The 17,132-nt window shown below is 36.6% G+C and overlaps 1 protein-coding gene and 1 pseudogene across 3 annotated transcripts in view; one reads left to right on the top strand and one right to left on the bottom strand.

Annotated features, from left to right (window-relative positions):
* MCM9 (minichromosome maintenance 9 homologous recombination repair factor) overlaps positions 1-17,132 on the top strand; it is a 97,143-nt gene that overhangs the window by 57,765 nt on the left and 22,246 nt on the right. The window lies entirely within an intron of this gene.
* LOC143685132 (putative ATP-dependent RNA helicase DDX52 pseudogene) lies at positions 13,701-15,514 on the bottom strand (annotated as a pseudogene).

The raw sequence follows: 17,132 nt of genomic DNA, 5'->3' as shown, positions 1-17,132 counted from the left end.
GGCTCAACAACACACTCCTAAACAACGACTGGGTCAAAGAAGAAATTGCAAGAGAAATTAGCAAATACCTCGAGGCGAATGAAAATGAAAACACAACATATCAAAACTTATGGGACGCAGCAAAGGCAGTGCTAAGAGGGAAATTTATTGCTCTAAATGCCTATATCAGAAAAGAAGAAAAGGCAAAAATTCAGGAATTAACTGTCCACTTGGAAGAACTAGAGAAAGAATAGCAAACTAACCCAAAGCAAGCAAAAGGAAAGAAATAACAAAGATTAGAGCAGAAATAAATGAAACTGAGAACATGAAAACAATAGAGAAAATCAATAAGACCAGAAGTTGGTTCTATGAGAAAATCAATAAGATTGATGGGCCCTTAGCAAGATTGACAAAAAGAAGAAGAGAGGGGTGCAAATAAATAAGATCAGAAATGGAAGAGGAGACATAAGCACTGACCTCACAGAAATAAAGGAGATAATAACAGGATACTATGAACAACTTTACGCTAATAAATACAACAATGTAGATGAAATGGACAAGTTCCTAGAAAGGCATGAACAACCAACTTTGACTCAAGAAGACATAGATGACCTCAACAAACCAATCACAAGTAAAGAAATCGAAGCAGTCATTCAAAAGCTTCCTAAAAAGAAAAGTCCAGGACCAGACGGCTTCACATGTGAATTCTACCAAATATTCCAGAAAGAATTAGTACCAACTCTGCTCAAACTCTTCAAAAAAATTGAAGTGGAGGGAAAGCTACCTAATTCATTCTATAAAGCCAACATCACCCTCATACCAAAACCAGGCAAATATATTACAAAAAAAGAAAACTACAGACCAATCTCTCTAATGAATATAGATGCAAAAATCCTCAATAAAATTCTAGCAAATCGAATCCAGCAACACATTAAAAGAATTATACATCATGACCAAGTAGGATTCATCCCAGGTATGCAAGAATGGTTCAACATAAGAAAATCAATTAATGTAATACACCATATCAACAAATCAAAGCAGAAAAATCGCATGATCATCTCAATTGATGCAGAGAAGGCATTTGACAAGATTCAACATCCTTTCCTGTTGAAAACACTTCAAAGGATAGGAATACAAGAGAACTTCCTTAAAATGATAGAGGAAATATATGAAAAACCCACAGCTAATATCATCCTCAATGGGGAAAAATTGAAAACTTTCCCCCTAAGATCAGGAACAAGACAAGGATGCCCATTATCACCACTATTATTCAATATTGTCTTGCCGGTTCTAGCCAGAGCAATTAGACAAGAAAAAGAAATACAAGGCATCAAAATTGGAAAGGAAGAAGTAAAACCATCACTATTTGCAGACGATATGATACTATACGTCGAAAACCGGGAAAAATCCACAACAAAACTACTAGAGCTAATAAATGAGTACAGCAAAGTAGCAGGTTACAAGATCAACATTCAAAAATCTGTAGCATTTCTATACACGAGCAATGAACAAGGGGAGGGGGAAATCAAGAAACGAATTCCATTTACAATTGCAACTAAAAGAATAAAATACCTAGGAATAAATTTAACTAAAATGACAAAAAACCTATGCAAAGAAAACTACAAAAAACTGTTAAAAGAAATCACAGAAGACCTAAATAGATGGAAGGGCATACCGTGTTCACGGATTGGAAGACTAAATATAGTTAAGATGTCAATCCTACCTAAATTGATTTACAGATTCAATGTAATACCAATCAAAATCCCAACAGCTTATTTTTCAGAAATAGAAAAACCAATAAGCAAAGTTATCTGGAAGGGCAGGGTGCCCCGAATTGCTAAAAGTATCTTGAGGAAAAAAAACAAAGCTGGAGGTCTCACGCTGCCGGACTTTAAGGCATATTATGAAGCCACAGTGGTCAAAACAGCATGGTATTGGCATAAAGATAGATATATGGACCAATGGAATTGAATAGAATGCTCAGATATAGACCCTCTCATCTATGGACATTTGATCTTTGATAAGGCAATCAAGCCAACTCATCTGGGACAGAACAGTCTCTTCAATAAATGGTGCCTAGAGAACTGGATATCCATATGCAAAAGAATGAAAGAGGACCCGTATCTCACACCCTATACAAAAGTTAACTCAAAATGGATCAAAGATCTAAACATTAGGTCTAAGACCACAAAACAGTTAGAGGAAAATGTAGGGAGATATCTTATGAAACTTACAAGTGGAGGCGGTTTTATGGACCTTAAACCTAAAGCAAGAGCACTGAAGAAAGAAAGAAAGAAATGGGAGCTCCTCAAAATTAAACACTTTTGTGCATCAAAGAACTTCATCAAGAAAGTAGAAAGACAGTCTACACAATGGGAGACAATATTTGGAAACGACATATCAGATAAAGGTCTAGTATCCAGAATTTATAAAGAGATTGTTCAACTCAACAACAAAAAGACAGCCAACCCAATTGCAAAATGGGAAAAAGACTTGAACAGACACCCACCAGAAGAGGAAATACAAATGGCCAAAAGGCACATGAAGAGATGCTCAATGTCCCTGGCCATTAGAGAAATGCAAATCAAAACCACAATGAGATATCATCTCACACCCACCAGAATGGCCATTATCAACAAAACAGAAAATGACAAGTGCTGGAGAGGATGCGGAGAAAGAGGCACACTTATCCAGTGTTGGTGGGAATGTCAAATGGTGCAACCACTGTGAAAGGCAGTTTGGCGGTTCCTCAAAAAACTGAATATAGAATTGCCATATGACCCAGCAATACCATTGCTAGGTATCTACTCAAAGGACGTAAGGGCAAAGACACAAACGGACGTTTACACACCAATGTTTATAGCAGCATTATTTACAATTGCAAAGAGATGGAAACAGCCAAAATGTCCATCAACAGACGCGTGGCTAAACAAACTGTGGTATATACATACGATGGAATATTATGTAGCTTTAAGACAGAATAAACTTATGAAGCATGTAATAACATGGATGAACCTAGAGAACATTATGCTTAGTGAAACTAGCCAAAAACTAAAGGATAAATACTGTATGGTCCCACTGATGTGAACCGACATTAGAGAATAAACTTGGAATATGTCATAGGTAACAGAGACCATCAGGAGTTAGAAATAGGGTAAGATAATGGGTAATTGGAGCTGAAGGGATACAGACTGTGCAACAGGACTGGATACAAAAACTCAAAAATGGACAGCACAATACTACCTAATTGCAATGTAATTATGTTAAAACACTGAATGAAGCTGCATCTGAGCTATAGTTTTTTTTGTTTGTTTGTTTGTTCTGTTTTTTAATATATATTTTTTGTATTTTTTATTTTTATGTTTTTCTCTATATTATCATTTTATTTCTTTTTCTGTTGTCTTGCTATTTCTTTTTCTAAATCGATGCAAATGTACTAAGAAATGATGATCATGCATCTATGTGATGATATTAAGAATTACTGATTGCATATGTAGAATGGAATGATTTCTAAATGTTGTGTTAGTTAATTTTTTTAATTAGTAAAAAAATAATAAATAAATAAATACTTAAGGAAAAAAAATTATTTATTAAAGAAGTCCAATATCTCGGCTTCCTCATGGATGGTATCTTTTAATTACTTTTATTCGTATACGTAGGCTATACTTTCCTGTTTCTTTGCATGTCTCATAATTTTTTGTTGTTAACTAGACATGTAAAATAATATAATGTGGCAACTCTGGAAATTGGATATCCCCTCTTCCCCAAGTTTGTTAATTTTGCTGTTTGATTAATGTGTTTAATGATTACAATTAATTTTGTAAAGACTATATGTATGTATTTTTTGTCTTGTGCAGCCACTAAAGTCTCTGCTCAGTGTTACTAGTATTCAGCTAATGATTTGATTGAGCTTTCCGTAGATACCTTAAATCTGTAAGTCTTCTGAGTTTTTCCAAGGGGCTCTGTGTGTTTGTTGGGGTGTACCTTCAGTGTTCCATAGTTTATAACCCTGCCTCAGTCATCATTCCTGCTTATGCTGTGGCTCATGATCAGCCACAGGTGAGAGATAAGCCTCTTTTCAGGTCTTTCTTGGGTCACTTGCTTAGCCCTGCACATGCTCATGGCCTTCTTGATCCCCAAGAATATTTCTGAGCTTTTCAAAGCCCTTTGGACATTTTATTCTCCAGAGTTGTCTTTGAAATTTTTGGTCAACCGCTTGTTCACTCCATATGGTATTGCCTCCTCAAGCAGTTGTGAGGTTAAACATTGCTGAATGTTTCTGACAAAGGTGCTAGGGATAGGGCTTTCCTCATTGAGGAAACCCTGAGTCAGATCACACGATGATCACCCCTGTGAGTGAGAATTTCCCATGGAGCTGCTGGGAATCAGTCAAATAGTGACAGTTCTCTAGGGGTGCTATTTTATAGGAGCTCCAAATTATGCCCCCTCCAGTAGCTATTACACAGCTAGTTTTCAAAGCCACCATGTAGCTTAGAAGAAGAGGATGGGAATATGACAAATTAAAATACCACAAAGCTTTGAATTTGTACTGTTCTTCTTGAATAAATTTTCCTTGGACTGTCATAAGCCTTTGGTTAATTCTTGGAGTTCTGAAAAAGTTGAATTTGACAAGTTCTGCCAATGTTCTCATTGCTTTTGTAGGGGAGCAGATATTTGGAGGTCATTGCTCCTTCATTTCAGAAGTGCTTCCTGAATCCAAATATTTTGTCCATACCCATAAGCTTCCTTTTCTGCGCATTTGTATGGACCCCTCTGATCATTGGAAAATTTTGTTAAAACTGTAAAATGCATGTGCTCCTAATTTCCTCTGTTTATGTCTCAAAAACCTAAATAAAAATGTCTACTTTCTAGTTTATAGGTAAGGAGTACGTTAAATTGGTATTTCTGTGTAAAATATCCCCAGTTATTGTCAGAGGGATTTGGTTTTGTGATATTTATAGATCAATTCTTGCTAACTTCTCTTCCCCAGGTTTATGGGTCTTACATAAAATGAAAGGTTCCTTGGTCACTTCCTTAGTTGCTAAATGCTAATTTCTTCTCCAGAACCTTTATTTTATTAAATACATTGTGAATTTCCAACATTTTAAAACTTTTTTTCTCATGACAAAGAATACAGAGAAGTATATAAAAACAAAGTGTACTGGATGAAATTTGTAGACTGGACACCATGTAACTGCCCTCCAAGTTAAGAAAAGAGCATTGCCAACACCCTGGAAGTCTCCTGCATGCCTTCACTCAGCACAGCACTCTCTGTCCCTGGGCGCATAAAAACCACTAATCAGGTTTTTATGGTAAACTTCCTTGCATTTCCTACTAATTTTATTATTCATGTATGAAACGCAAAATAAAACAATTCTTTTTGCCTATTTTTTAAAAATTTATTGTAGAAAATATATTCTTTTGCTTAGTACTATGTTTAAATATTTCATTGAAGTTGTGTTTATCTGTACTTCATTTTCATTGATGTATATTATTCCATACTATGAATGTAGCAGGTTTATTTATCTGTTATACTGTTGATGGACTTTTGGGTTGTTTCTAGGTTTTATCTACAATGAGGAATTTTAATATGGACATTCTTACACGTTCCTGTTACCTGGTGCACGTGAGCTCATATCTGTATAGGGAATAGGCTTAGCAGTGGAATCTCTGAAGTGATTGAGTGCATGTAACTTGCATTGCCAGATTTTTTAATATTAACCATACTTTGGGGTATATAGTAGTATCATATTGTAGTTTTAATTTTAATTTCCTCCTTATTAATGTGCTTGAGCATCTTTTCATGTGTTTATCAACTATTAGGTTCTCCTCATTCATTAAATGCCTGTTCAGTTTTCTTCTCCATCTCTTCTGTTGTCTTTCTTATTAGGTTTGATTAAGTTATCGATTGCTGAGTAAAAAGCTGCCTGTTCTAGTTTGCTAGCTGCCAGAGTGCAATATACCAGAAATGGATTGGCTTTTAAAGGGGAAATTTAATGAGTTGTTAGTTTACAGTTCTAAAGCTGAGAAAATGTCCCAATTAAAACAAGTCTATAGAAATGTCCAATCTAAGGTATCCAGGGAAACATACCTTGGTTCAAGAAGGCCGATGAAGTTCAAGGTTTCTCTCTCAAGTGAGAAGGCACGTGGTGAACAGGGTCGGGGTTTCTCTCTCATCTGGAAAGGCATGTGGCAAACATGGCATCATCTGCTAGCTTTCTTTCCTGGCTTGCCTTCCTGAAGCTCCCCGGGAGGTGTTTTCCTTCTTTATTTCCAAAGGTCGCTGCCTGATGGACTCTGCTTCTCATGGCTATGTTGTTCTGCTCTCTGAATTTCCCACCTTCTCTAAAATGCTTTCACTTTTATAGGATTCCAGTAAATTAATAAGACCCACCCGAATGGGTGGAGACACGCCTCCATTTAATGCAGCTTAACAACCACTCTTGATTAAATCACATCTCCAGGAAGATGATCTAATTACAGTTTCAAACATACAATGCTCAATAGGGGTTAGAAGAAACAGCTGCCTTTACAAAATGGAATTAGGCTTAAAACATGGTTTTTCTAGGGTACATACATCCTTTCAACTGGCACACTATCCCAAAACTTAGTGGCTTATTTTGCTTACAGATCAGCAATTTGGCAAGGATCAGCTGGGATGGTTTGTCTCTTTTCCATGTGTAACACTTGGGGCACCTCAGCTGGAGGCAGGAGGATTCACTTTCAAGGTCACTCATATGGCTGGCTCCTTAGTGCTGGATTTAGATTGTAAGCTCAGCCAGGGCTTTCACTATGGACCTTAGTTTCTGTTCTCTCCATAGGTTGCTTGGGCTTTTACACATCATAGTGGCTGGGTTCTCAGAGTTAGTGTTCCATGAGAACAAGGCAGAAATGCATGGATTTTTATAGCCTAGTCTTGTATATCACATAGATCATTTTTGCCACACTCGGTTGGTTGAGACAGTCCCAAAGGCCTGTTGTGATTCAAGGGGAGGGGACATTTTGACATCTTTTCATGTACTTATTATATACCATCTGTTTATCTTTTTTGGTGAAAGATCCTTCAAATCTTCTGCCTTTTTTTTTTTTTTTTGGTTTTTAACCAAAAGCATTCACCTTTATTTGAAATTTTTTGTTGGAAGCTGTAACATATATACAAAGCAAAGAAAGAACAAATCAATAATTTTCAAAACATATTTCAACAAGTAATTACAGAACAAATCCCAGAGTTTGTCATGGGCTACGATTCTACCATCTCTGATTTTTCCTTTTAGCTGCTCCAAAACCCTGGAGGCTAGAAGGAATAGTAATATAGTAATTCAGCAGTCATACTTGTTTGTTAAATCCTATTTTCTCTGTTATACCTCCTTCTCCTCATTTAATCCCTCTTCCTTAATCCTTGTAAGGATCCTTGGGGTATGCCCGTTCTGGCTCTTTCATACTGAGAAGGGGTATAACCTAGGTCTTGAAATGAGACTTTATAAAGTTTTCAGGCACTAGGTTTGCCTTCCTGGAACTTATAATTCCTGGAGGGTTCCTAGGTCAGATAAATCCTGAAACCCAAAGGAGTCAGCCTGTCCAAGATTATCAATTAATTACATCTCCCTATCTTTTAGTATTGACACCCCTTCTTAACATGAAAAAATCAGAATGGGCATTGCCCAAAGATCACTATAGATTAGGAGGAGGATACCTCTTCATGTGCTTTTTTCTGTGTTTGCCCTTCAGAAAGGTGTCTACTCATATCTTCTGCCCATTTCAAATTGGGTTATTTGTTCTTTTGTTGTTGAGTTGTATAATTTCTTTCTGTGCACAGGATATCAAGCCTTTATCTGATACATGGTTTCCAAATATTTTCTCCTATTGAGTTGGCTGTCTCTTCACCTTTTAGACAAAATCTTCCAAGTACAGAAACTCTTGATCTTAAGGAGTCCCCATTGGTCTATTTTTTCTTTTGCTGGTCGTGCTTTAGGTGTAACATTTAAGAAACTACCTCCTCTTACTAGATCTTGAAGATGTTTGCCTGCATTTTCTTCTAGAAATTTTATGGTACTGGCTCTTAAATTTAAGTATTTAATCCATTTTGAATTTATTTTTATATAGGGTGTAAGATAGGGCTCCTCTTTCATTATTTTGGCTATTGAGATCCAATTCTCCCATGCCTATTTATTGAAAAGACTGTTCTGTCCCACTTCAGTGGATTTGGGGATCTTATCGAAGGTAAGTTGTCCATGGATTTGGTTGTCTATCTCTACACTCTGGATTTTGTTCCATTGGTTGATACTTCTATCTTTGTGCCAGTACCTGACCACTACGGCTTTATAGTAAGTTTTAAAGTTAGGAAGTGATAGTCCTCTGACTTAGCTTCTCTTTTAGGAAATCTTTAGCTATTTGGGGTCTCTTCCTTCCAAATAAATTTGATAACTAGCTTTTCCAAGTTTTCAAGGTAAGTTGTTGGGATTTTGATTGTATTACATTGTACTATAGATCAGTTAGGGTAGAAGTGACATCTTAACGACATTCAACCTTCATATCCATGAGCATGGACTGTCTTTTCATCTATGTGTGGGTCATTTTTTGTTTCTTTTAGCAATATTTTGTAATTTTTTGTGTACAGGTCCTTGCCATCCCTGGTTAGGCTTATTCCTAGATATGTGATTCTTTTGGTCCCTATTTTGAATGGATTTTTTTTCCTTAATTGTTACCTCAGATAGATCATTGATTGTGTATAGAAACAGTACTGATTTTTGTTTATTTATCTCATATCCCACCACTTTGATGAATTTTTTATTAGCTCAATTAGCTCTGTCATAGATTTCTCAGGGTTTTCTAAGGATAGGATCATGTCATCTGCAAATAATGAAAGTTTTGTTTCTTCCTTTGTCATTTAGATGCCTCTTATTTCTTTCTCCTGTCTAATCACTCCAGCAGGACTTCTAGTCAATATTGAATAATAGTGGTGACAAAGGGCATCCTTGTCTCATTCCTGATCTTAGAGGGAATGCTTTCAATCTCTCACCATTAAATATGATGCTGGCTATGGATTTTTCCTATATGCCCTTTATGATACTGAGAAAGTTTCCTTTAATTCATACCTTTTGAAGTGTTTTTATCAGGAATGAATGCTGAATTTTGAGTTTTGTTGAATGCTTTTTCAGCATCAATTAATTTGATCATCTGATTTTTCCCTTTTGATTTGTTAATATGTTGTATTACATTGATTGATTTTCTTTTGTTGAATGACCCTTGCTTTCCTGGTATAAACCCCATTTGGTTGTGATGTATAATTTTTTCGATATGCTGTTGGATTTGATTTTCTAGTACTTTTGCATCTATATTCATTAGGGGGACTGGTCTGTAGTTTTCCTTTATTGTAACATCTTTATCTGGCTCTGGTGTTAGAGTGATGTTAGCTTCATAAAATGAGTTAGGTAGTGTTCTTTTTCCCTCAGTTTTGGGAAGAGTTTGAGAGGGATTGGCGTTAGTGATTTTTGGAATGTTTGCTAAAATTCCCCTGTGAAGCCATCTGGACCTGGGCTTTCCCTGTGCAAAGATTTCTTGATGACTGATTGAATCTCTTTACTTGTATTTGGTTTGTTGAGATCTTCTATTTATTCTCGAGTCAGTATAGGTAGTTCATATGTTTCTAGGAATTTGCCCATTTCATCTAAGTTGTCTAGTTTGTTGGTTCTGTAGTAACAACCTCTCTCTCATTTCCGATTTTATTTACATCCTTTTTTCTTTGTTAGTCTAGCCATGGTTCCATCAATTTTATTGATTTTCTCAAAGAACCAACTTTTTGTTTTGTTTATTTTTTCTATTGTTTTATTGTCCTCCTGTTTATTTCTGCTTTAATCTTTATTTCTCTTCTTTTATTTGCTTTGGGATTAATTTAGTGTTCTTTCTCTAAATTCTCCAGGTGAGCAGTTAAGTCCTCAAATTTTGCTCATTCTTGTTTTTTAATATGAGCACTTAGTGCAATAAATTTCCCCCTCAGCACTGCCTTTTCTGCCTTCCATAAGTTTTGATATGTCGTATTGTCATTATCATTTGTCTCCAGATATTTACCAATTTCTCTAGCCATTTCTTCTTTGACCCACTGATTATTTAAGAATGTGTTTTAATGTCCATATATTTGTGAAAGCTCTGTTTGGTGATTATTAATTTCCATCTTCATTCCATTATGGTCAGAGACAGTGCTTTGGATATTGGCAATCTTATTAAAATGATAAAGTCTCAGTTTGTGTCCCAGCATATGATCTGTCCTAGAGAACGTTCCATGTGTGCTAGAGAAGAATTTATATCCTAGTGTTTTGGGGTGTAATGATCTATAAATGTCTATTAGATTTAATTCGCTTATCCCAGTGTTTAGGTTCTCAATTTCCTTGTAGTTCCTCTGTCTGGTTGTTCTGTCTGAAGAGAAGAGTGGTGTATTGAAGTCTCCCACTGTCATTGTTGAAACGTCCATAGCTCCCTTCAGTTTTGCCAAAGTTTGTCTCATGTACTTTGGAGCTCCTTGATTGGGAGTGTAGACAGTTATGATTCTTACTTCCTCTTGGTGAATTGTCCCTTTTATTAATATGTAGTATCCTTTTTTTATCTCTTATGACATCCTTACATTTAACATCTATTTTATTTGATATTAGTATAGCTACTCCTGCTTTCTTTTGGTTATAGCTTGTATAGAAGATTCTTTCCGATCCTTTAACTTTCAATCTAGTTATGTCCTTGGGTCTAAGATGAGTCTCCTGTAAATAGCATATAGATGGATTATATCTGCTAATCCATTTTGCCTATCTGTATCCTTTAATTGGTGAGTTTAGTCTCTTAACATTCAAAGTAATTACTGTAAAAGTACTTCTTGAATCTACCATCTTATCCTTTAATTTTTGTCAGATATGTTCACATACTCTCTCTTTTTATCCTTTAAGTTATCGTTATTAGTATTCTGCAATTCTGTGCCCTTCATCAAACCTTCCTCTCCCATCTATTTTTTTTTTTTAGCTGGCAGGGCTCCCTTTAGTATTTCTTGTAGGGCAGGTCTCTTGTTGACTGGTTCTCCCAATTTTTGTTTGACTTTGAAGATTTTAATCTCTCCCTCAATTATAGGACAGCTTGGCTAGATAAAGAATTCTTGACTGGAAGCCTTTCTCGTTCCAGATATTAAGTATACCACTGCCTTCTTGCTTCCATGGTACCTGTTGAGTAGTCCAAATTCAATCTTACATGTTTTTCCTTGTATGTAGTAGATCGCTTTTCTTGTGCTCCATTCAGGGATTTCTGTTTCTTTTTAATATTTGACAGTTTGATTAGTATGTGCCTTAGAGTAGGTCATTTGGATTTATTCTATTTGAAGTTCATTGGGCCTCTTTGATTTGCATATTCATGTCTTTTATAACAGTTGGCAAGTTTTTCTTGATTTTATCTTCAACTAACTTTGCTAGCCCCTTTCTCTTCTCCTTCTGAGACACCTGATTCTTACATTTGTACACCTCTTGTTTCACTGTTGGTGGAAATGTCAAATGGTGCAACCGTTGTGGAAGGCAGTTTGGCGGTTCCTCAAAAAGCTGAATATAGAATTGCCATATGACCCAGCAATACCACTGCTAGGTATCTACTCAGAGGACTTAAGGGCAAAGACACAAATGGACACTTGCACACCAATGTTTATAGCAGCATTATCTACAATTGCCAAGAGATGAAAACAGCCAAAATGTCCATCAACAGACGAGTGGCTAAACAAACTGTGGCATATACAATACGATGGAATATTATGCAGCTTTAAGACAGGACCTTGAGAACATTATGCTGTACACCTCTTGTTCTCTATCCTTTCCCTAAGATCCAGTTCCATTTTTTCCATCTTTCTTGCCATGTGTTCTTTTGAGTGCTCTTGTTCAATTGTTCAATATTCTAGCTCCCTTTTTCTTCCTTCTGCTTCTTGGATCTGCTACCGTGTGTCTCTAGTTTATTTATATTGTATCTAGTATGTTTCTTACCCTTTCTCACCAGTAGGTGGTGATTCTGAGGCCCCCTTCCTCAAACTCCCCCCTCCCCACTACAGCAGCCAGCCAACCTGCACTTACGGCTTCTTACCAGCAGTCGGTGCTCCTGAGGTGCCTCGTCCTTTAGGCCTGCACCTCCTGAACTACAGCGGTGGCTGGAAGAGCTTGTACATGGTGGGGGTGCAGTTCCTGGCCCTCAGTGGCCGCGTGGGGGAACCGACCTGTACCCAGGGTATCAGCTTTCCTGCAGTGCCCCGCAGATACACCACACACTGTGCTTGCCAGGATGGCCATTGCCAGCACCCAGTAGGGCAGCTGCTCCTGGTGCCCAGGGGCACCACCCTCATGGTAAACAGCCGGGCCCGCCTCTGGGCTCCCTATGGGTGCAGTCAGCTGTGAAGCTGCTTGGAGGTTTCCCCCCATCCGCACCGCACCTCACCACAGCCTGCCACCGGTGGGGATCACAGTCAGCCCTGCACCCCACCCCCACCCCCGCTCTCCCCGTCCTGACCCCTCTGCCCCTCTCCTCCCTGAAAAACCCTGGAGACCCTCTTTGGTTACTCACACCCCGGGACTGCAGTCCTTGGCATTCTCTCTCCATCCCCTGCCTTGTTCCATGAAACAGGAATGAATTCAAGCTGCTCCACTCCACCGTCTTCCTGGAAGACCCCATTTTTAAATTGAGATTTTTCTTTTCATATTGAGTTTTGTGAATTTTTTAATATATTCTGCACATGTCCTTTATCAGATATGTGATTTTCAAATATTTTTTCCATGTCTGTTGCTTGTCTTTTAATTCTCTTAACATTACCTTTTAAAGGACAGAAATTCTTAATTCTGATGAAGATGAACATCAAATTTTTCTTTATGGCCTATGCTTTTGTTAATGTATATAAGAAATCTTTGCACAACCCAAAGTCACAGTGATTTTTTTCCTATGTTCAGTAATGTTATGGTTTTAAATTTTACATGTGGGTCTATAATTCAGTTTGCGTTTGATTTTTATATTTAATGTGAGGTATGGATCAAGACTTTTTTTTGCATAAGAAGATCTTAATTATGCCAGGATCATGTGTTGAACAAACTATCCTTTCTACCTTGAATTAATTACCTTTGCATTTTTATCAAAAATCAATTGACCATGAAGTGTGAGTCTATTTTGAGGCCACCCATTCTGTTCTTGGTCCATTGTTCTGTCTGCCTATCCTTTCCCAATACCAAACTGAATTTATTATTATAGCTTTGTAGTTAATTTGGAAATCAGGTCATGTGAAATCTCCAACCTTGTTCCTTGGCTATTTTAGTTCCTCTGCCTCTCCATTTATAAATTTTAGCATCAGCTTGTCAATTTCTATAAAAAAAAAAAAATCCTGCTGGGATTTTGTTTGGAATTGCATTGAATCTGTAAAGCATTTGGAGAGAATTGACATCTTTTTTTTCCTTGATATGTATAAAGTTAATGTTTTTATTTCACTGTACAAAACCCGCAACTGAGAAAAATCTGCTAGTAGCAGAGAATATTTTCCATCACTATATAATCATAACTCCTTTACCTTTGGCAGGGATCTGGCTACTGAATAGATGAAGGGCCTAAAGCTTCAGAAAAGATAGGCTGTGAGAGAATGAAGTCATAGGTATATCAAGTAGTAGGAACAGTCTTCCTTATCAGGATAAAACGTTTATCAGTTTTTGAGCAAAAGCATATCTCTTGGCTAGTCTTCTCAATAGTCCGGTTTTAACTTCTTTCTTCAAGAGCGGCTTCCTTCTTATTTGTGACCTTCTGATTGACTAGTGACCTTTTTCTGTTTATCTTCAGCTTTTTCTAAGAATACTTTAGAGTGGTATTAATACCCTCTCTTTCCAATGGTTTCTTAATCATCTTTTTCTTTTGTTTACTTAGTGGTTTTTTGAAACCTTTTATGTGTTCAGGTACAGGGCATCCAGCTTCCTGTGTGATACTGGCAACACTTCTTAATAAGGGTTTATCATCCTCAGTGAAAAAGTTAACCGCTTTTCTTTTATGCCCTGCTCTTCCAGTTCGACCTATCCAGTGGATATATTCCACTGAGCTGGTTGGAAAATGGATCATCAAGTTCACACCTTTAAAATTAATCCCTCTTGCTAACAAGGCTGTACAAATCAGAACCCATTTTTTCTTGCGCTTAAGCTGTGGACTGTATTATCTCTCTGTTGCTGTATTCTGTCTGCATGAGTAACATCCACATTAATACCTTCATATATGAATTCATGAAAAAATTCTTTAGCCCTTTCAGTGAACTGAACAAAAACAAGGACAGGTGGATTAAAACACTTTTTAATAAGTTCTCTCATGGTCAGAAGTTTTCAAATCTCAGACCCAACAAGGACTTGTTCTTCTACAGTTTCTCCTGCAGAATTCCTTGCTCCATTGAATACAGTAATGACACTGTCCAGGTTGAGTTTGGACCACGGTTCAACATCATATGCAACATCATATGCGAAAGTAGCTGTTCTGACTCTGTGAGATGTGTAGGCCAGTAAATGAAAGCCGTCTGGTCTCTGAATCCAGTTTTGCCATCTTCAAAGGGTTTGTCTTATTCGTCTACTACCAGCCACTCAACACTTGTTAGATCTTTTCCTGGAGGATCTTGCTTTAATGAGTAGATTAGTCACTTTGGAGTAGTCACAAGAATATCAGACTTCTCAGATGATTTAGGTCCAAATTTTTTGTTTGCCACTGCTGCTTTGTGGATCATGTATATCCTGAATCCTGTTCCCTCAGATATTTTTACTAGCTTTCGGTAAATCTGGCTGACAAGTTCTCATGTTGGTGATAAAATCACAGCTCTGAAGCCTTTATTTGTGGGTTGTGTCAGCTGCATTAAAATAGGAATGCTAAAAGCTAAAGTCTTTACAGATCAGTAGGAGCAGAAGCCAGGAGTCCCTGACCATACAACATAACTGGAATGGTTTGAATTTGTATTGGCGTAGGCATCTGGAAGCCTCCATTTAGAATGATCCAAAGCAATTGAGAATTGATTTATATTCTTGGTCAGGTTGCTGAAATGTAGCAATTGGGTCTGGAAGATCAGTTCCTTGAACATGAACTTTGTGTTTATTCCTGAAGAAGTTTATTTTTTCCTTTCTAAGGTGCTCCAATTTTCCTGAAGTTAGTTTATTTTCTCTTTTAGCTTTTTTATCTTCAGTTTTTGCTTTCACAGATGATATCCACTGCATAGTAGTTCCTTCTTCTTGAGAAGTAATTTCTGAAGTCATCTTCCTTTTTTTCTTTTTCTGCTCCCTCTTCTTTTCAAATAGGCTCTCTCTCTTTTTTTTTTTTCTCTTCATTTTGAAGCTTTTGTGTTCTTGATGATCCACACTCACCTGAGATAGACTTTTTGTTTCTGAAAAAGTCCAGGCCCTGCACCACCTCTGAAGAATCAGTCATATGTACTTTTTCCTACGTGGAATTGGGTTGTGTCTGCAGAGAAGCATTTTATTTTGAATTTAGCCCCTGTGCCAAGTCAGCAAAAGAGATCATGAACTTTCATCTTTACCCAGAAAGCCCTACTGAGAATTAACAGCTTAACAATATTGAGTCTTTAAGTAAATTCTGTGAACATGGAATATCTCTCAATTTGCTCAGCTTTGATTTCTATCATCAGCGTTTTGTAGTTTTCTGCATGCAGATCTTGCACATATTAAAAGACTTATACCCAAGTATTTAATTTTTTGGAAGCTATTGTAAATTGTATCATTTTTTAGTTTCAATGTTTAAGTGTATATAAAAATAGAATTGATTCTATATACAATTAATACTAGTATATTATTAGTATATAGAAATAGAATTGATTTCTATGTTAATTTATATAATCTGAATGAGAGCTGATCTTTTGCCTTGTTCTGATCTTGTGAGTGGGAAACATTCAGGTTTTCATCATTAAGTATATTCGCTGTAGGATCTTTCAAATGCTCTTTATCAGTCTGAGTAATTTCCCTCCTCTTCCTAGATTGTTGAGAATTTTTATCATGAATGCATGCTGTGTTCTGTCTAATGTTTTTTCCTTATCTATTGAGGCAGTCATGTTTTTCTTCCTTGGTCTATTGGTGGGAAATTATAATGATTAATTTTTTAATGTTGCATTAGCCTTGCATTCCCGGGATTAATCCCTCTTGGACACCATCTGTTGATCTGTTATCCTTTTTTATCTTTGTTGGATTTGATTTGCTTACATTTTGTTGAGGATTTTTGCATCTAAGTTTATGAGAGACATTGGCCTATAGTTTCCTTTCATTGTCTCTTTGGTTTTGGTACCATGATCATGCTGGTTTCATAAAGGAGTTGAAAGTGATCTTCTTTTTCCATACTTCTGAAAATTTTCCATAAAATAGTATTATTTCTTCTTAAACATTTAGTAGAGCTCACCATGAAAACTTCTCAGCCTGAAAATTTGTATTTTGGAAGATTTGTAACTAAAATTCAAATTTCAAAATAGGATATAGGCTTATGCAAGTTATCTGTTCCTTTTTAGGTAAACTTTGGGAGTTTGCTTATGTCAAAGACTTTGACCATTTCATCTAAGCAATTGAATTTATGGCATAGAGTTTTTTGTAGTATTCCCTTATTACTGTTTCCGTGTCTGTAGGATGTGTTGTAACGTCTCTTCTTTCGATCTGATATTTATAGTTTGTGTCAATAGTTTGATCACTCTGGCCATAGGTTTATAAGTTTTTATCAACAGTAGTTGTTATAAGTACTCATTTTGTGTCATATACCTTTTTAAAAACTTTGTTTATATTTTATTTGAATATCTAAGAGTCTTGTTCCTTCTCGTCATCCTCTTTTACAAATAAATGCGCTGAAGACTGCAGATATTAGGAAATTTGCCTCCAACCTGACATCTAGAATGGCAGGTCCATGATTCAAACCCAAATCTGGCTGACTCCAAAGCGTTTGCTTTTGACCACTCTGTTTTATTGACTGGTATAATAGATGACTCAAAATCATCGAAGAACATGAAGAAAATCATCTCCCTCATACCATAAGGAGCAAACTTTTCATTTATATCATTGGGCTATGATAACTACTGTTTTCTATGTTTGGATGCTTCTCTATAGCCAACATAAAATGGAGTATCTCTTGTTACAAGGTCTCCAGAAATCTCTTGC

The sequence above is a fragment of the Tamandua tetradactyla genome, chromosome 5 (genome assembly GCF_023851605.1).
Source record: "Tamandua tetradactyla isolate mTamTet1 chromosome 5, mTamTet1.pri, whole genome shotgun sequence".
In the NCBI taxonomy this organism is placed as follows: domain Eukaryota; kingdom Metazoa; phylum Chordata; class Mammalia; order Pilosa; family Myrmecophagidae; genus Tamandua; species Tamandua tetradactyla.
The sequence above is the reverse complement of the archived record's forward strand: the minus strand, read 5'-3'. Positions and strand labels throughout refer to the sequence as shown.